Below are 21,683 nucleotides of genomic sequence, written 5' to 3' on the forward strand. Positions count from 1 at the left end.
GATGACACAGGATTGAAACAGCATCAGGAATGTTCCTAATTCTGTATAATTCACTTGTCAAAAACCTTGGGCTTTGTGGTAAACCCTGAAAAATCTATTTTCTTTCATCTCCCGGTATGGATATCTTGGGATTCATGGTAGACACCATAGCTCTAACACTAAATATTCATTACTTAAAGGGGACTGCTTAAAAGTTTGTGTCAGAAGGTTTGTGTCAGGAGGTGATGTCCCTCTGCTAGCTGGAGGAATGTGGCAAGGTTGTATGGAGTCTCTGGTAGCTTAGAATCATAGAATATCAGGGTTAGAAAGGACCTCAGGAGGTCATCTAATCCAACCCCCTGCTCAAAGAAGGACCAATCCCCAACAAAATCATCCCACCCTTTGTCAAGCCTGACCTTAAAAACCTCTAAGTAAGGAGATTCCACCACCTCCCTAGGTAATCCATTCCAGTGACTCCTAGTGAAATTTTTTTTCCTAATATCCAACCTAAACCTCCCCCGCTGAAACTTGAGATCATTACTCCTTGTTCTGTCCTTGCTGAACCTCATCAGATTTCTTTTGGTCCAATCCTCTAATTTGTCTAAATCCCTCTGTATCCTATCCCTACCCTCCAAGGTATCTACCACTCCTGCCAGTTTAGTGTCATCTGCAAACTTGCTGAGGGTGCAATCCACGCCATCCTCCAGATCATTAATGAAGATATTGAAAAAAACCGGTCCCAGGACCAACCCTTGGGGCATTCTGCTTGATACTGGCTGCCAAGTCGGCATGGAGCCATTGATCACTACCCGGATCCTCCTTCTTCCCTTCTTTAAAGATGGGCACTACATTAGCCTTTTTCCAGTCATCCGGTACCTCCCCTGATCACCATAAGTTTTCAGAGATAATGGCCAATGGCTCTGCAATCGCATCCGCCAACTCCTTTAGCACCCTGGGATGCAGTGCATCTGGCCCCATGGACTTGTGCTCGTCCAGCTTTTCTAAATAGTCCTGAACCACTTCTTTCTCCACAGAGGGCTGGTCACCTCCTCCCCATACTGTGCTTCCCAGTCCTGTAGTCTGGGAGCTGACGTTGTTTGTGAACACAGAGGCAAATAAAAGCATTGCGTACATTAGCTTTTTCCACATCCTCTGTCACTACGTTGCCTCCCTCATTCAGTAAGGGGCCCACACTTTCCTTGACCACCTTCTTGTTGCTAACATACCTGTAGAAACCCTTCTTGTTACTCTTAACATCCCTTGCTAGCTGCAACTCAAGTGTGATTTGGACTTCCTGAAGCTTCACTCCTTCCTTTTCCTATGTCCTTCTCTCATGCAGGCACATCAAGAGATGCTTACAAGATATCAGAGTAAAATTGTTTCCATTTGGGCAGCAAATAGAGCTGGTTGAAAATTTTCTGATGGAATGTTTTCCCACTGGAAAATGTCATTTCTCCTAAAACTGAAACTTCCCACCGGAACATGTCAATTTCAGTGAATCCCAGCCTAATGAACCAAAGAAAAATATCCTCCATTCCTCATGTTCTTGCTCATAAGTTATGTATCTATCACAAAGTCCACACATATGCTAGTTTATATTATGCTATTGGAACTTTCTCCCATGCTGGGGATTTTAGACATACTATGACAAATTCAGACCAATGTATTTCACAAGAGCCTTAACATTTGTTTAGTTAGTTTATCTGATTCAGAATCATTTATGGAGGAAAGGGCCTCACACTGATGGCTGCTAGATGTGGAAGTGAATAAATGTTATGTAGGAAATTTGTGTCATTATTCCCAACAAATAAACAGAATTGCCTGTTCCTAGAGTCAAAATAAATGTGTTTTAATAGGTCAGAACTTTGAGCTACAGATTCTCCAATACCACTTACAAGCATGCAGAAACGAGTGATGATCCATTACAATGTACTTACTTCTGGAAAAATTAAGGCTAACTTTAGCTTATATCTGATAAGAGTTGTGTGAAGCTCAAATGTCTTTTCTGCTGTGGGGAGAATGCTTAATATCCCACTAAATTATTCTACTATCCCTCCTTGCAACTATTAGAAGTGATTTTTTAAGATATTTGGAGACTATAGTTTATGTGTAAGGCAGACAGATTGCATTTGTAACATTTAACACATAATAACAATAATAAAACAAACTGACGTGTGTTTTCTATGTAAACAGTTTCTTCTGAAGATAGAACCAGTGAAATGTTTTGAGAACTTTGACATTTATAGCTGTATTTATAATCTCTTTTGGATCATTTTTGCATGAAGTCACATGTTTGTGTATTTTAAATTCTCTGGAGAAATAAAAATGTTTAAACATAAAATAATGATGTGATAGGCATTTTATGAGGGCTTGTTCAACATGTGCACATGTGCATGCTACACTGCAGTGATTCTTAAGAGAGAGGGTGGGAGTTTTGTAAACATCTGAGGATCTTGGTGTTAAAATGATTAGAAATAGAGACAAAAAGGGAGTGTACCTTACAACATGTAGGGAAAGTAGCTCATACTTTCCCAAGCAAAATGGGATTCGTTATAGTATTTGCTGTGATGTTTTAAAATAATGGAAGATGCCTTCACCATGTAGAGAAAAGATATACCTACACTCAAAAGTATGCACACACATCACATATATCAATGAATTCATACCCATATATATACACAAACTGTATATGTACTTGTTTTATTATTATTAAAACTGAGTGGATAATATGCAACAGATAATGTATTTGATTAATTCACTCTCTTTTTCTGCTCCTGGTACATCTGTGAACAGATTGTTTCCTTGAATTTGCTCAACATTCAATAACACTTGATATTTTTTTTACTCAGTGGTGTGCTCACAAACAGGCCAGTATGAGTATTTGATACTCGACATTCAGAACTCTAGCTCTGTCTATCAACTGTGATTGGTCAAGAGAGTCACATGTTGTTGTTCCTGTTACCAGGCTGGATGAAAATAACTCTTATAGTAAGGAGTTAAGGGGAACTAAATCTCTAAGGGAGGAGCAGCAGATTAGCTGTTGGCCTTACCCAACGCATCAGTAAGCGACAGAAAAATGTCCTGGCCTTGTGTAAAGATTATATTTAATTTTGTCTCCTCATATTCACACAAAGTAATTGCAGGTTCCCGCTCAGTCCTAGCTGTGAAGGGGACAGGTATGCTGTTGTCTGGCTCATGTAATTGCCTCTGGTGCCAGGGCTCTTGAAAAGTGTTGGGGAACCCTGTCCTTCGGCAGTGCCCCATATAAAACATCCTAAATGCCATTACTGGTCATCAGTACTCACTGGCAAAAAGTAGCTGCTGCAGCAGAGGATGGAGAAATGGGGCTGCCAAAAGACATATTTAGGCAAAGATCAATACAAGAGGCCAGTCCCAACGCTGGCCGCAGCATAGCCTGCTCCTCCCCATCTGGAACTTGTGCTATCTACAAATACTCCAATGCGGGAGCTTAAACTTCCCAGTTTGAGAGCATTCATGTATCTCAGCGCCTCGAAAGGGAGAGCAAAAGCGGCACATGCACAGACAAAAGACATTTAGTTTTAAGTTTGAGTATTTGCACAAAATGTTTTGCAGTGCTCACCCAGCTTTCCCTTTCAGTATTTCATATTTACACCGCACTGTAGGTCAGGCATGGTTATTTATAAAAAGAAAAGAAGCCACAAAGAGTTTACAATCACTGGGAAATTCCTCCCATGACAGCTTCAGATTTGTCACCAACGATTACGTTAAGAAGCTTGACAGAATGGTACCAGATACCCAGATGTCTTCTTTAGTAGAAAATGGTAGTTCTTTAAGGGCCTCGTGCAATTCCCATTACACTCAATGGTCTGACATCAGTGGTCACTGGATCACCCCCTAATGTTATAAAATAGGTTTCCCTATTTAGCAGTCATACCTGAGATTTGAAATGGTGAAAAGGAGAGGCTTTTCCATAGTCAGAATTGAAGGGTTTTTTTCAACTGCTATAATATGTCCTTATGTCAGCATACCTTTCTTCTGAGGAATTCAAAGTGCTTTGCAAACATTAAATAGTTAAGTTTCTCAACTCCTCCCTGTGAGGCAAGTTACTTGAGTTTTCTCCTAAAACTATACTTTCATGCTGGCTCATGGCAACAAGAGTCAGACTTCTCTCTTTAGTACATTGAATCCCAGATAGAGCCAGGCAATGGGGAAAAAGAGCACAAAGGACAAGAAATGCTAGTATGTGGCATACTGTGGCCTGATAAAATTTCTTGTAAGGGAAGATGCACTTTGATCCAAGCTTGCAGATGGAGGAATATTATCACTATAATAGTTCTTCAGGAGGTGAAGTGGTTTAGGCAGTGATCCCTGGGGAATGAAAGTGAAAGCAGGAGGGAGAAGTCTAGCATATAAAGCTCACGTAAATAAAGCATTGACCTTTACTTCTGACACTCTTTTTCAAATTCAACTTGCTCTCTTAAGTGAAACTGGAGAAAGGTTGGTGAAGGGTTTACACTTCTGGGACCAGTGTAGGCCCATCGGACGTCCCATGGGAAATAATTGGAAAGGTCATACACAGTTGCTGACTTTCTTCTAGTGCTGCAAAGGCACCCCAGAAACTTTATTTGAATTAAGAGTCCTGAAGATTGAAAACCTCCATTTCCTGTGGATGCTACCTCTCATTATGTTCTCAACTCAGCTCCAGAGCATTCAAAAGAGTAGGAAATTACATATTAAACGTGACTTGTCAAAGTCATGGCTTTTGGCAATAGCAGCTAAATAACCTTCTGCTTGTTACTTTCTTCAATCTGTCAGTCCACCCATGCAAGGTCTGCTGTTGCACACTGCTGCTTTCTTTCTCTCTGAAATTTCTTTACTGCTTCTGCACACGCCATTATGGAGTCCCCAAAGCATCCTGGGAAAATCAACACAGTCCAATAGAGTTTCTGAGCATAGTAGATAAGCATGTTGTGGAACCCAGTCAACCAAAGGTAGTTATGAGGTCCATGCCGAGAGGATCAACATAAGTTATGGGGATCACATAGTCCATGACAGATTAAATAGTTGAAGGCTCACATCATATGGCTAGAAGTAGCTTTTGTATGCTGCTGTACATAGTAAAAACCTTCCCCCACACCTTATTGTTTCCTCCTCTTTGACTTCATACGTTATCCTTTATCTTTTTTGTCCTTCCTTCCTATGTACTATCTTTCCTTTTCACTCTTTCTTTCAATTTCTGTTCCTGTACCTTGTTTCTCCTCCTCCTCCTCGTCCTCCTCTTCTTCTGTCCATCCCGGACCAAGGGTCTGCTAGAGTGCACTAAACATTTCAGGACAGAATGTCCTATAGGCTAAGGTAAAAAGTGCTGCTTTGTGCTTGTTCGAACCAGCAATATCTGTTCATCCCACATCAGGTTGAGATTAAAGTGAGGATCACCTACTGTAAGGCATGTAAAATATCTCAGGATCACAAGCCTGAATCCCCACCCTCATCACTGAGCAGAGGATGAATAAACCATTTATTTTGACCAGCATATATCTACTTTAGTGTAGCATAAATGACTGAACTAAGTGAATCGATGAGCAAAGGTTGTTTTCAGGTTGCTGGACAGAAAGAACTGATCGGTAGTAATATGATTGCTTTCTGTAGAAAGTGGGTAAGGTATAGAGTGCTGCCATTGAGACAAGCACAGCATTAGTCACTGTCAATATTCTCAGAGAGTTCTACTCATTGCGATGATGCTTTATAAACCTTTGTTGTGTCTTTGGTGCAACACAGTCACCCAAATCCACTTACATTTCAGATAACACATTAACATAAATAGCCAGGTAGGAAACAGGAAACCCAACCATTTCCTTTTTTTTTTTTTTAATGTAGATTACTATGTGAGAAACAATTCATTTTCTTCCATGTTTCTTCCACAGTTTTTTCTTCAAGGAAGAACACGCATGGGGGAAAGGAGCAGGTATATAAGATATTAATGTATTTATAGCCTAGCAATTGGGAATTTAATATCCCTATGGATAAGATGTATTCAGTAGCATTACAAGTATTTAAAATATTTAAAAGAAATAAAAAGTCTTGTGTATATTAAGGGATTTTTACATTTATTATGAATGCCTCTCAAATTATATACTTCATCCTAAATTAAAGCCATTTACTGTATCATACAGGATCATAGCTCATGCTTATCATTCTACATTTTGGGCATGATCCTCACCAGGTGCAAATCAGCATAGCTCCATTGTCTTTAATGGAGCTACATCAGTTTACACCAGCTGAGGTTCTGGCCCTTTGTTCTCAGACATGGGCATGATTATTTCCTCCATTTTCTGTGCCCATCAGATCTGCACTAGACGAAAAAGTATAGGGGAAAATAACTTCTCATGTCTGGACTAAGTTATTTTTAGTCATGTCAGCATAATGCAAGTGGAAGAATGCTATCTGAAGTCGGTTACAATCTGCAGCAGCTACTAATTCTGTAATAATCCAACCACGAGTGCCAGTTCAGAATTCAAAGTGATCTTGGTTGCACTTTGGCTGGTATGTTCTTTCTTCTCTTTCTGAGCATTCCTTAGCCATATTTTAAACTTCATGGCATTATGAGTACGTCTCTCATTAAAAAATGAGTCTGTTAGTCAATGTGTCAGTGACCTTAATCAATGGTGAGTTTCAGAGTAACAGCTGTGTTAGTCTGTATTCACAAAAAGAAAAGGAGTACTTGTGGCACCTTAGAGACTAACCAATTTATTCGAGCATAAGCTTTCGTGAGCTACAGCTCACTTCATCGGATGCATACAGTATGCATCCGATGAAGTGAGCTGTAGCTCACGAAAGCTTATGCTCGAATAAATTGGTTAATCAATGGTGAGTTTCTGATGTCCATATAATTGGAGATTAGGTTAATATTCCCAAATTCATTTTCATTTTTAAAGTAGGATTTGAACTCAAGTCCTCAAAGGTAAAAGTATTAAGCCACTGCACCATCTTCTTGCTCCCTACAACTCGTAGCAATTGAAATATGTAAAGAAACTATAAAAGAATCTTTTTAAAAAACATAGCATGGGACTTAAAACATAACCTGTATAAACAGAGGGATTGTTTTCTGAAAGGAAACATTTGTCCTATATTACAACCCTTTAATTTACATGGCACATGTACCAGAAAGAACTATTTCATTGCATGGTGACTTAATAAGACATATAGAGAAATACCTCAATACATAGCTGCCTGTAGAGTATGTATGTGTATATGTGTGTGCATATGACAGGGAGAGTACGAAAGTATCTGTACGATTAGACTTATGCACAAAAGTAATTACCATGTTGCCTGCACTCTGGGTTTGGAGGACAAAAATAATCATGTAACTCTCTATAATAAGAAGAATGAGTAAGGTAATTACTATGTAAATACCATGTCACTACATAGTAATTACTGTGGGCCAGATTCTGCCACTCTCACTCATTTTGAGTAGTGCCTTATTTAGTGAATTGACCCATTGACTAGGGGAGCTTTGTATTCAGCATGAGTAAGGGTGGCAGAATCTGCCCTTGTGTAATTAAATGGTCAACAAGCACTTACTGCATAAGTATCGCATAACAGAACACTGTAAAAAAAATCTCTAACAAGAACAACAAATATATTTAAATATTTCATTAGTCAATTCAACCTGTATTATTAATAACCTCTATTATCATTAGAAGGACACTTTATTGTACCTCAATCTCCTTTTCCCTGTCTCTCCACCCCACCCCCAATCCAATTTTTTTATCTGTTCATTTGAATCAAAGAACAAAATGATGACACAAAAATGAAAGAGAAGCGTCAGAACAATAATATGCCTCTCTTCACCTACCTATCCCTATAGATGCCCACCCTGTTGCAATAGCAAAAGCCAGTCTGATAGCAAAAGCTGTAGGTACACTGGAAGGAGGAACAATATTTTAGTAGATAGGGAATTGGACTGGGACTCAAAAGACCTGCGATCAGATCTTAGCTACATACTTCTTACAGCTACGTATGTTTTGTGTGACCTATAGCAAGGTACTTAATATACCCAATGTGTTAGTTTCCCATCTGTAAAATGGAGATACTACTTTGATATCTCACAGGAGTGTTGTGAGGATAAAATCTATTAATGATTGCGAGGGGCTCAGATACAACAGTAATGAGGACAATATAAGTAGATAGATATTTTTTCATCATATTGAGCCTCCTGCTGGCTTTGTTCTTTTTCCACTAAGCATAAATAAAATATCTAATCATTATAATACTTGGATTCGTTCCTCTAAGGATCTCAAAGCACTATGCTAGCATTAATGATTTAAGAGTCTGCCCGTGTTGCTAATGAAATAAATGAATGAATTTAGTGGAAGCATGATCAAGCCACAAAAGTCACAACATGCCAGGGAGTTAGGTAAGTATTATTGTACCCACTTTACAGATAAATAAATAGAGTCACAGAAAGTATGTGCTATTCTACAGTGAACAAGTGAATAGAAGCCAGGATTCCTGATTTATAAGGCCAAATTCCTGTTGGTCTAAGAGAACAGAACACTGCTAAAGTCACAGTTGGAGCCCGATCTTGCTGACATAGAAGTAAATGGCATTGCACCCACTCATGCCAGTGATGAGTTTGAGCCTCCATCTCCTGCTTTATGCACCAGGCCATGTTACAATGGTTAACGGAGCCGATAAAATGAAAATGAACAATCAAGAGGTCAAAGCACCCCCCACACACACTAACAAAGATATTATAGTGTACCTAAAAGGTGTTTCTGTTTTCTGAAGCACTCTGCCACAAGACCACAGTCAGACTCATTACAGATGTAACTCACCAGCATCTAATTGGTATTCCAATATCTTTCAGCTGTGACCTAGAAAGAAAGAGTGGAGCAGAAGAAAGTGATACAAAGAAATTCTTGTTATGGTGCTTGAGTTGTAGGGCAAATGCCTGTCCCTATACTGTACATACATAAACAGTTCTTTCTCAGCTGCGATTTAATGTTGCTATACCTTCAATTGCAATTATATTGAATCACATTGCAACAAATCTTTGTAATGCCAGTCTCATCTTTCCACCTCATTGACAGCTCTGGAGATGCATCTGAAATTCATAGTAGCCTCATAGCCTATGGCAAGAGAAATCCATGCTGCTAAAATTTTATTTTAGAGTTCAAGCTGGTTTCCCTCAGACTAGGACTCTCTGTTTTTAATCTTTTGCTGCCTAGCACATTGTATCAAAATAACCAGCCAATACTGTTAAACTGTCAGGGGTCTCCGCTGTCTCTGAATTTTATCAGGAGAAATAAATACTGTAACATACACATAACAAATAATACATCTAGACAGGATTTTTAACATTAATAGAATTAAGATCAGGGAAAAAAATAGGTATAAACTTTGACTTGGCGCTGCCGTTCCCTTTTACAGAAAGAAAAGGCTGGAGGAGAATATTCAGGCTGATTTAGTGGCTCAGGCTGATAGGCACTCCAGGCTGGATCCCAAATTTGAACACCATTCAAAGGGAGAGATATTTAAAAATCCCAGAAAAAGAGATATTTCCAAATTAATGGCATTGCCCGAATGCCTTGGCTCCTTGCACCCCACCAGGAAGGTTTATTATTTTCTGGTAAAATGTTGCTTGAATGGGGAGTGGTAGTCAGTGATGCGTCAGAGCTGCTCTTTGAAGACATTAAAAAGCTGAATGCACAACAAAGAACAGATGTTCCAGCATGCTTTATTTATGCACCCATCAGCAATCTTCCAATGACCACAAAACACAGGCTTTTTTTTTTTTTACTCTTCACAATATTATTTTCTGATCAACTCATGCTATATTTTTTTCTACAGCTGAAGTCCTCTGTGTGTGTGTGTGTGTGTTTGTGCGCTTGTGCTTGAAAGTCTGTTTCCATCAAAAGCAGGCTTCTATTGAACTGTAGAACAGGTGTGGATTCTGCAATTAGATCACATTTCAGAGAGAGAGAGAGACACTGAGGGTAGTAATGGCGGTGAATTCTTCACAGTCAAATGCAGCACCAGAGCGACCAGTAACAATGAAGAATAATAGGTATTAGTATTAGGGTGATTATTTTTAGTTTATGGAACCATTTGATTGAATACTGCCATAAGGCACGGTTAACGTGTGCACAGCACACGCCAGCTGTAGAGCAAACTTGTTTTACTGGCACTTATCTGAAATTCTCATCTCTCCCACCCTCGCTGCTCACAATTGGAATGAAAGCAGCGATTAGGAAGTGAGTTGTAATGCAGATTAAATGTTGTGATGTACCAAGATCCTGATAGGTTATTAAAACTCACTTGCATTTATTGTGTTAAAGGTATAGCATTGGCAGATCTTTCAGCTAGTCTACATCTTTTAAAGATAAAACTAAAGAACATTTCAAAAATCCATTTTGTAACCAGGAGCCTATTCAATAGTAAGCTGCCACATTTATGAGCTTGCCACATGTGTTTTACACCTGCATGCTGTAAATATATATTAAGTATGAAACAACTTATGGTACTAGTATTGATGGGGCTGATTTAAACTGGTGTAAGGCCTGAGAGCTACCTACACACAACGGGCCAAATCTTCAGCTGATGTAAGCTGGCATCACTCCATTGAAGTCAAGGGAGCTATATCAATTTACACCAGCTGAGGCTCTGGAACAAAGCGTATCAAAGGGAGAAGGACAGCCTTCACTTGGAATTTCCCTGCATTTGTTGGTATAACTCAGAGGCCTAGCTTTATTTTCATACAATGTTTGGGACTTACATAGATGCTGAGAAGTTTTAAACACAGAGAGAACCCTTGGCTCATCTTTTCTCTTCCAGTTGTCCACATGCTGCATTCCAGAAAACATGGCTCATCGGACTATTGGACAGTGGGCAAAATTCCTATCTCTTCTGATGGATCTTGAAGCAGGCATTGTGTTCTTCTTTCAGGCTCAGAATTTTTTCAGATTTATCACTCTCCCTCGCGCTCCTTCCCTTTGCTAGTTGAGGACCCTCGTCGTCAAGAACAGGTTTCCCCGATGTCGCTCATATCCTGACTCTGTCATTCTGCCACCTTCGGTTACTGTTAGTAATAGCAGTGGTAGTATGTTACAGTGTCTAAAAGTACTAGAACCCTCACAGTAGAGATGAATTGTGTAATCTTATCTTTGTAGATTAAGCAAACTAAATCTAAATCTTACTCAAGGCCTTAGCATGCACTCTGTAAATATCATAGTCACCTTTCAATTCCTTTTGTTTTGTTAATTATAATATATTTTAAAATTGATTAAAAAGGAATTATTTGTTCAAGATTCCTTTTATATTGGATCCATCATTTTTCAATTTACATTTGATTCAATGGGGGTAAAAGCAGCACTCCTACTTTTCCCCTGGACATAATGCCAGTTTCTCTGCAGATGTTGCAATATCACCATTTTTGCTCTGATTCTGTATTGCAGTCTTACTGTGCACTGACACACTTCCATTTCTTCATCTGATTGAATGCGGCCACAAGGCACAGATACCGTATGATAACAGTGCACAGTGTGCGTTACCTAGTGTTCTTATTCCACAAAGATGCTGGCAAATGTAATACTTGCCCCACACACAAAAATTCTGTGCTGAATTTTGGCAAAGGCTGGCAAAAAAAAAACACCTCCAAAGGGCACACCCTGTGATTGTAAACCTTAGTATGCGAGTCACAAGAACAGCAACAGGACTCCATACTATATCCACGCACACACTGAGCAGTGATATACAATGTTACCAAAATCATTTCTGAAAGTAACATTGCATGATTTGTAGCTTCTTTTCAAACATAAACAGTTCAGATATTTCATTTACCATTATTCTTACTTTTTGCATTTCTGTCAAGGCTAATGCTTTGAGAGACATAAGGATAAACTCGCTACTTTTTGTGCCATTCCATTTCTCAAAAATAAGCTAAACTAATTTCATTTGCTTTAAAATTGCATCTTGAGTGAAAAGTTGCATGCCAGCTTTTAGCCCACTGAACAAAAGAATTGCTGAGTTACAACAGCCTATTCAAATATGATTTAGACTGGAAATGCAGATGCCTGCTAATTTGTCTTCTCATTTACCAGTCCATATAGAGTTGCCCATATCTTTGTGATATGACAGCCAGAACTGAAGATGTCTGTTGGGGGGACATGTGACCATAAGGGCCATACACTTATGCACGCTCTCTAGAATAATATCCTTCATTGCTGTAATTAACACTAACAAGAACAGTCAAATTAAAAAAAAAACACATGGAGAGCAACCTGCATATTAAAGTACAAGCCAAAACGAAGGAAAATAAATTGAAAAAACATTCCCGTATGTTCTTTAACACAAGGAGAGAAGGTCAGATTCATATGTAGGTTTTCTATGAAAAATTAGCAGGTAGAAAACAATGTCATTTCCTTAGGTGAGAAGTTCCTCCCAACATTCTCACTTAAAGGAGGTGGCCGCCAGTGAGAAGCATTATCAAGAGAGAGATGAGGGGAATGACAAACATATCCTAATGCATTCAGAGGAATGTTTGTCAACCAAAAATCCAGGGTCATTCTTCTACCACTGACTGAAGGACTTGCTTGTCAAAAGCTGCATCAGAGGAAGAAATTAAGTCAAGCTTATAAAGCTTTTGAAAGTGTGCATGCTTGATGATGTAGTGGCTAGCTAAATACTGTGTGTCTTTCAGGAATACCTGTGCCCTGTATCTTATTGAGTGATTTCTGATGCCCTCAGGAGGGACAGGCCTCTGGTTTTGTGTGCTTCCCTAGAAAAGACCCTGTTCCATTTCAATGAAGTCACACAAATGAGGGTCATTCTTGTCAGTTGCCAGCTCTATGGATATTGATGACATAGAAGTAAGGGTGGAAGCTTATGGACCTTGAATTCAGTCTCAAAAGTTGCCATCCTGCTAAGGTAAATCTTCATTGCCCATCTTGTACCACTGAACTCTTTTGGGTGCTTTAGCTGAGAGAACAATGATGGCAGAACTATATCCTGTAACCTGTTCTGGGGAGGAACCGTATGAAGTAATGATGATCACATTGTTGTTAGGCAACATGTCACATTTCCTCTCCAAGGGCAGGGCCTATAATATAGATATCCTTTTGCAGTCATAATGACTCTTATGATGGCTCCCATTATATTTCTATTCATAAAAGAAGATGGTTGTGTCCTTAAGTGGTTTGGGTGGAGTAGCTGGAAGAGTTGAAGTAATTGATTGATGCCATGTGAGGTACTTTGAGTTGTCTACCTTAAGGAAACACATCATAGGCCAAATCCTGAGATATGCTGACCTCCTGCAAATGCTATGAAAATCGGCAGGAATCCTGGGCACTCAGCATCTCACAGGATAAGAACCTATGTTAGGAGAGGTTTCAGAGTAACAGCCGTATTAGTCTGTATTCGCAAAAAGAAAAGGAGTACTTGTGGCACCTTAGAGACTAACAAATTTATTTGAGCATAAGCTTTCTGTAGCTCACAAAAGCTTATGCTCAAATAAATTGGTTAGTCTCTAAGGTGCCACAAGTACTCCTTTTCTTTTTATGTTAGGAAAGGACAACATATAGTTTTCCTGGGTATCCAATACACACACTTGGGCAATGATCTATCCATAAAACTCTGTATTGTGAAGAGAACTGAACACATGCGTCAATTCAGTTTAGCTTTGAGGAAACCCTTGGTTATACCTTTATGCCAGTGTCCAAACTTTCACCACATTGCAAAATTAGCTCAATTGATTGGAATTTTCTTTTTGTAACAATAGAACAGTATTGATCACAGATTCAGGGTATGTCTTGCATGCTGTCTTCTACCTTTCATCAGCCGTGTGGTCCATGAAAGGCAGCTGAGCTGTAATATGGAGCCAGACTTTGGTGCAGGTGATCCACTAAGGAATGTGAAAGGAAGTGAAGGATCTGCCATAAGTGCCACTATGAATGGAAACCACAACCTTCTTGCCCACCATAATGAGACTAAAATGCCACTACATTTTCTCTTTAGATTTTTAGAAGAACTCTAGGAGGAAAGGGGAGCAGGCCCTACCATTACTGAAATAAGGCATATACGATTACAATCCAGCATTGGCTTTTCCTGCATAGGTGTCATGACATTTTTCATTGATGGGAAGTGATCTCTGCATGATAAGTCTCATTGTTTTATTAGTGCCTGGAAAATTAATGCCTTCAAGCTCCTGAATGAATTGACCTCTGGCTGAACCAGTCTGCTGTCTCTGAGAGTCCCTCCTTCATTTATTTAGGGCCAGATGCTACCATTCTTATTCATGAAAAATAGTACTTTGCACTTCATGTTGTTTCATCAGAAGACACAGCTCAATGTGAAAAACTGGGCCTCAAAACTAAAAGGCCTAGTTACTCACACTGAGATATTTTGGTGTCTAAGAAATTACTTTTTCAGTTTAAAACTAATCTGAGTGGTTGTGGCAATGGAAAGATTTGTAGTTAAGTTAATAGTGCCCCAAACTGTGCTAGGCACTTCAAAGATGACAAAGAGAGATACTCCCTAGTTTGTAATTTTAAATATTATGTATGACACAAGTGACTATTTCCAGCATTAGTGAGGGCATGGATGGATGAAGAACCGGATTACAGCAATACAGTTACATGAGAATTCAGTTTGTAAAACAGAGCCTGATTCTTCCATCCTTATTCAGGCAAATCATTTGCCCATTGGAATTACTGACGGAAATGGATATTTTTAAAAGAACAACAATAATGGGCAATGGGTGAAAACATTGTGGAGATAAACTGATGGTGTCATATGTACTGAGAGAAAAATATGTTGTGAAACTAAATAAAAGAGTTCACCTGTTTGGATTAGATGCTTAATATACTTAACATTAGTATGAGATGGAACAGCAAGGAAATACCTGGTAAACAGAAGATATCAACCACCCGGTACGTATAGTTATATTTGTTTTACACTAATGATAAAAAATGTTAAAATGATTTATATTATTTATGCTTAATCATATGTTAAAACAACATGTTATACCCAGACAACGCCTTCTTCACCATGTCGTTTGAGAGGGAACTTTTATCATCACCATCTATAGCTTTCACAGCATGTATTATTACCACAATGTTCTTATAATAGCTACCTCATGAATTGCCACAACCAATTTTCTTGGCTATTAAAGTGGTATTTCAGCCCCACCACCAAACACCTAGACAACACCTTCCTGGCTAATGTTCTGTACAGTGTGAAATAATGACCAACCGGGATTGCAGAAAAAGACTGAATTGATAAACCCATTATGAGCAAGTAACAACAGAGGGATCGACTATATGCATGTAGTCATTTAATATTCTTGCTTGATGTTTGCTTTCTGTCCAGGAATACCAAAAGTAAAATAAATACAAATATTTTGTAGTCTAGAAGAAATCCTATGTGTTGTCATGCAAGAGATCCATGTCTGACCCAAATTCAATTCCTTCAGACCAGAAGAGTTAAACATAACTGTTCTTAGACAGCAGAATGCTTGGACCCTAAGGAAGGGAGATTCTTGAATCAGTCTGCAGTGAGCCCTCTGACTGTTTCCAGAATATCCTTGATGGACTCTGGAAGGATCCTAATTTAACCGTTCTCTGCTGGAGAGACTACCTTTGAGCTCCTGAAGCATGGAGGGTAAGTAAAAACTAAAATATGGGGATATTTCTTGAGGCCTCTAGAAGGGCTCTGATACAATAATACATTGTGTAATGTGGATTAGGGTGATGTGTAAATTGGCCTCTCCTATCTGGGGTTGATACAAATTCTATTAAGCCAACGAATAGTCAAAGGACACTCACAGCCTTGGAGTTGCTGAAAGCACTCGTTCTGTATTTCCATCTTCAGGGTGGGGTACATTTCATGTCAGTTGATGCTGTTATTATTCAATTCCCAGGCACAATTCTCTGTCACTAACAAGATGAAATACTAGGTCATCCACATCAAGTTCCAAATTTTATTTATTCAAGAACAGTTAGGTTTTATGATTTATGTTTCTTAATGGCTGCCGGAAACTTTTCCAGAAGAAAAACGATTGGCAAGCTCTAAGGAAATGTATCCTTTTACAGGCAATTTGGTTTTGAAGGGAAAGTTCCAAATTATTAATATGATAATTCCCTGTGTCTAGAAATAGTTCAAAGTCAAAATATATGCTACTTTGAGATATACACAACTTGAGATACTGACAGGTATGCAAGTAACGTGCAATGTTGTGTTAAACAAAAAACAAAAAAACACAGGGCACCCAAAACAATGTCCCCCAAAAGTCTATTGTTTCCTCAGGTCTTATTCAGCCCTAGCATAGAGGTAGAAAGAAACATAGTAAGAAGAAAGATTGTAGCAGTGGGAGGAAAATTAAAAAGCTGTGGACTTTCTCTGCCTAATGAGTCTCTCTCTCTCTCTCGACTCCTACCCGCTCTACTAAAGCAACTGGCAGGTGCAGTATTATTCTGCAGATGGACCAGGAGTGGCACACATACAATTATATAAGTCTGGCACACATGTGTTTCTGCTTTACATTAGATGCCAGCTGACCCAACAGTAGCCAGAGCTGAGGGGACATCCCCAACAGTTGTTGTACATGGAGAGGAACCAGTCCTCTGGCAGTACAGTATTAACCCTTCTCCAAAACAGAGCCTGTATCTGAGCCAGAGCAATCATTCTCACTTTCTCCTGCTCCAGGACTGTCACTCTTTGTTTCTCTTCTCTTCATTGTCACAGAAGTGAAGATTGTTTTGGATGGGATTAAGTAGGAACAGGTGGTTCTGTAACACTTGTGAGCGCCACACTTACACACATGCATCATGTTCTTCCATTCTTCTCATTTCTTCTCGTGGGTTATTTTAGGTTGACCAATGGAAGAGGAGGAAAGGAGAGGGAGGCTCTTCCTATTGTTCAAAATGATCACTATTTTTGATGAAGAAGCCACTTTTATTCAATAATGGACCCATTTTCCATTGGAAAAGGCCCAGTTTTGCTCATAAACTGGCCTAGGGGGCCAGATTTACTGTGGAAGTTAGGTGCCTAGAGATGCAGATAGATGCCTAGTGGGATTTACAAAGCCACTTGAATGAGTTAGCTGCTTAACACCCATTGACTTAAAATGGGAATTAGGCACCTCATCTGTTTAGGCATGTTTGTTAATCCCATGAGGCATCTATCTGCATCTTTATGTGCCTAAATTCCTTTGTAAAGCTCATCTGGATTCACTAGACCATGGGTCCATTGTGTTTTTGCTTGAATGTACCTAGTTTAGGGGAGAAAAAACCTTTGCAAAAATGTACCCATTTTTGAGATAAATGAAGAAGATAGAGAAATCTTGGACCAGATTCTTGACCCCACTGTGGAGGTCCAAAGGGAACACAAAGTCAACTTAATCCTCTATCTAGGAATTCTCCAGTGCAAGGGAATCCCTAGATAGTGTACAGCAGAGGTTCTCAAACTGTGGTCCATGGACCACCAGTGGTCTGTGAGCTCCATTCAGGTGGTCTGCAGATAGTTCCCTCTAAAGTGCATGCCTGGGATGCCGCACACAAGAGAATGAAGGGCCACCCCCCTAAATAGTGGAGCCATGCTGGTGTGGCTCCACTAATTAGGTGTCTGGACCCTGGAGAAGACACACATGTAAGGTGAGGTGGTAGCCTTGGGGGGAATTAAGGGGTAGGTGGGATGGGGCAGTGGGGTGAGAAGATGGGGGGGGGGGAATTTGGGACATGCAGGGCTGCAGTGGCCAGAGAAAGAGGCGACTTTCCCCAGCTCATGGGCTGCAGCTGCTGGGGAGAGATGGCCCTCCTTCCCAGCCCCAGCTCTGTGGCTGCTGTGGCAGAGAGAGGGAGAGACCCCTCTCCTTCCCAACCCCAGCTTGGTGGCTTCCGCAGGGGGAAGAAAGGGCACATCCATCGCATTAGAAAGATAAGATTTCTGATATTAAAATATAAATTGTGTGCTTTTATTTGTAGAACAAAAAACGTTTATTAAGTTTTTTTAATATAGTGCTTTTATCCAAAGCGCTTTACAATAGTTAGCTAATGGTACAAACAACATTTGGAAAGATCATTAAGTGGTCTGCTGAGACTCTCAGCAATTTTCAAGTGATCCACGGAAAAAAAGTTTGATAACCACTGGTATAGAGCTTGTGGACCAAGTCTGTGCCCCTCCCGCACCTCAGAGCCTCCCCCACCACCTCAGAGGATGTGTCCAGGAGGAAGGGGAGGTGGCTGGAGGTGTTTCCTACTGTCAGAACTCATGCCAGCTGTTTCCTACTGTCAGAACCCTGGAATTGAGGGCAGCTGGAGGTAAATTGGAGCATATTTCAGTAATGCATGGTATTTTGACGACTTGTAAGGGAAAAGCAAGATCTAAGATAGGTTTAGTGTTTAAGGACATGTCCCATTGATCCAAGATCTCTGCTGCCTCAAAAGAAAGAGAAGTTTAGCCTGAAAAGCCAACCACAAAATCCAAAAAAGGAAATGATACAAAAAGTTTTAACATCATCATAATAAAGAAAACAAGAACAAAATTGGGTTCCTTTAAATACCTGACATTTATCACACCATGGGATTTACCTTTACTGCAGTATTTAAAGGGTTCCCTACTCTGAGACTGGTGAATACTGCAAAATAGCACAGTAAATTTAACTACTGTGAGCAGTAAATGTCATGATTTTAATGGTGTCTACTGGATGTTAGTTGGTTATACAGTTAGCCACGTGTTAATATATAGGGCCAGATTCTCACTTCAGTTATGCCAGCATAAATCAGGAGTAAATGATCAATTGATCATTTAGATCAATTAGTGTGAAACCTACAAGTCATCAGAATCAGGCCCTACTCCTCCAGACATGGGGAAAATTGGGGAAAGTTTAGGATCATAATATTGGGCTAAATCTTGAAGTCTTCACTCAGTTCTTATTTAGGAAAACTCTCCTTGGAATCAATGGACTGAATAGGGACCTCATGATTTGGCCCATTGTTCTGATGATGGATATGCTGAACCAGTCTCTACAGTTAAGGCTGACCTGAGTTTTGCACTTACATCTATAGTAGGTTCAAAAGAAGCTTCTCATCCATTAGGACAGAGCTGATGTTGTCTCTCGTATAGTCAGATTCAAAATGAAATACCAGTTGGGGCATCACTAAGAGATTAAGCAACAATTGAATTTCTGTTGTAGCTGGAGATTTTTTTTCTTTCCTTTCAGTTCTTAGCATTGTAGCCTAGAATGTGGTGGTTTTTTTGTGCTTTAAGGAGACTTCTTCACTCTCCTTCCTCGATTATGTCTATAGAAAGCCAGGGAGGGAAGAGCGACAGCAACACTTGTACCAGCTGACGTAACCATGGCACAAAAGGGTGGGGATTAGTGATGCAAGGAGCAGTCTTTTTCCCTCCTTCCAATCCCCTCCATGATCTCCGTTAGCTTTTAAGGCACTTTAATTAGCCAGTGAAAGAAGTTTCCCTAAACAAACTGAAAGGAGGGAGTCGCTTCAAAACAAATCACTGGAGTAACATGAAGAGCCTATTTTTGTCTGCGTAATTCATAAAAGCAGCCTGACGGGTAGAATTCTGGAGGCAAAGAAATGTCTGTTTAATCAAAAGGCTTCTCATGATCAAAACTCCTCTATGGCTAGTTCAACCTACTAGACTATTGCAGATGGCCAAAGCAAATACTAAGCATGGATACTGTAGCAAACTGCCTAAGCCTGCCTGCTGGCCTCTAGAGATCTTCCCTCAGAAGAATAGCATGGGCAGTGATAATAGTTTCTTCAAACCACCAACCTGCCACTGGCCCAAAACCTCCTGGGTTGCAGACGTGAGGCACTGCAGAGTCCTACAAGGATTAAACCTTACTGAAGGTAGTGCTTTTGAAAACGATTCTGAAGTTTCTCAAATTCTAGTACATCTGAGGGAAAGCGCCACTGACAAATGAATGTTGTGTTTTTTCTCAGAATTGCAATTTTTCTTCTGTGAGTGTGAGAAATGGAAGCTAGGTGGTTATACAGTTTTGATATTTAATTTTGAGTCTGAGTTTGAGTTTGGACAAAAATTTTCCAGGGATACCCTGTGATTCCATTACACCACAGAGAGGCACTCCAAACCCTTCCATTTTCAGGCTACCTCATTCTAAGTACCCATAATTTTATTACACATACTAATTGTAGTTGCATAGACTAAGATAATGGTAATTATATCTCATGCTTCACAGTGATTACCTGCTGAGGTGAGGGAGGGCTTTTTTTCCCAGCATTTTAAACAGACTAGTTGCATTATGGGGTTATTCACCTTTCTCAGGCACATTAGATATTGGTCACTTCCAGAAGCAAGATACCAGATTTAATGGATTGAAGGTCTGACCCATTATCACACATCTTATCATTATACAGTACCATAAGTCTTTACTGTAATTAATCAGTGAGAGATTAGTGTATATTCCCAGTGGGAAGATACTATGTCGGAGAAATAAGTTTAGTTGGGTGATGTTCTTAATTAGCTATTAACTCATTATCCAGAATGTTTGTGCCTTTGGACACAACCACCACATATGACAAAATCCTATTTGTATGTAGTCCTTGCAACACAAGGGGGAATAATTCCAGGCACTTACATATGGTGTCTCCAGAGTCTTATATAGATGTGATGGAGGATTTTGATCTAGGCTTCTTTTAGTGAGCTAGTGGGCACACATACATGTAGTGAACCCAAATCCTATTCCACTATGCAGCCTGAGTAAATGTGTTGAGCCTTGGGGATGCACATGAGAGTAAAAGAGAAGCCCCTCTCCCAACCTGCTGCTTCAGAAGATCAGCAGGTCCCCATCCACATCCTGTACTCCAGCATAAAGGCTCTGCGATTTTAGTGACTCTGTGCACAGCAGCAGATCCACAAGCCCTGGCCTGCACTCAAAAAAGCACTCTGCATAGCAGCACAGGGAATCTCCATGAAGCTTGACTCCTTACCGAGTAGTGTGCACACCTCCTCTGTAGACTCCTGAAATCCTGTCCACCTAGTGGTAACGCATCAGTTTTTCTGGGTCTGGGAGCTTCCATACCGACAGAGGAGTGGGTACAGAATCAGCCCCAGTTTGTGCATAAGTACTAGGGTTGCCAACTTTCTAATTGCACAAAACCAAATACCCCTGCCCTGAGGCCCTGCTGTGACGTTGCACTCCATATGTTTTATGGAAATATGCTAATAAGCGTGAATATGATGTAACTGGAATATGCTTTATGCAAAAGGTATCCTGTAAGGTATCATTACAAAGCTTATAATCTACTGAGTGTGTTCATCCTATCTGTATAAATGTATTGTTCTTGTATCTGAAGCTAGAAATATAAAGTATTACTCGAAAGTCCTATTGTAATTATGCAAGGTGTGGGCCATTAATGGTGGCTTGGCCGCTTGGTGGCTCCCCTTAACTAAGACAATTGATTGTAAATGGCTCTGTTTACTTGTAAGAATTCCTGTATATGTGTGTGCCAGCCAGTGAGTAACGAAGTCTCACAGGACATGTGACCATGTCACCTGGTACTGGAATCCATCTTAAACCTGGTGCTTTTCCATTTAGAAGGAAGGGTGGGAACCCAGAGTGAGACAAAGGATTCCCGCCTTGTGCCAAAGATATAAAAGGGAGTGGAACAGAACAAAGGGGCTGCAGTCATGAGAAAACCCTTCGTTTCCACCTGAGCTGCAACTAACAAGAACTGTACCAG

Source organism: Lepidochelys olivacea (genome assembly GCF_965140295.1).
Source record: "Lepidochelys olivacea isolate rLepOli2 genome assembly, chromosome: 2".
NCBI classification, from domain to species: Eukaryota; Metazoa; Chordata; order Testudines; family Cheloniidae; genus Lepidochelys; species Lepidochelys olivacea.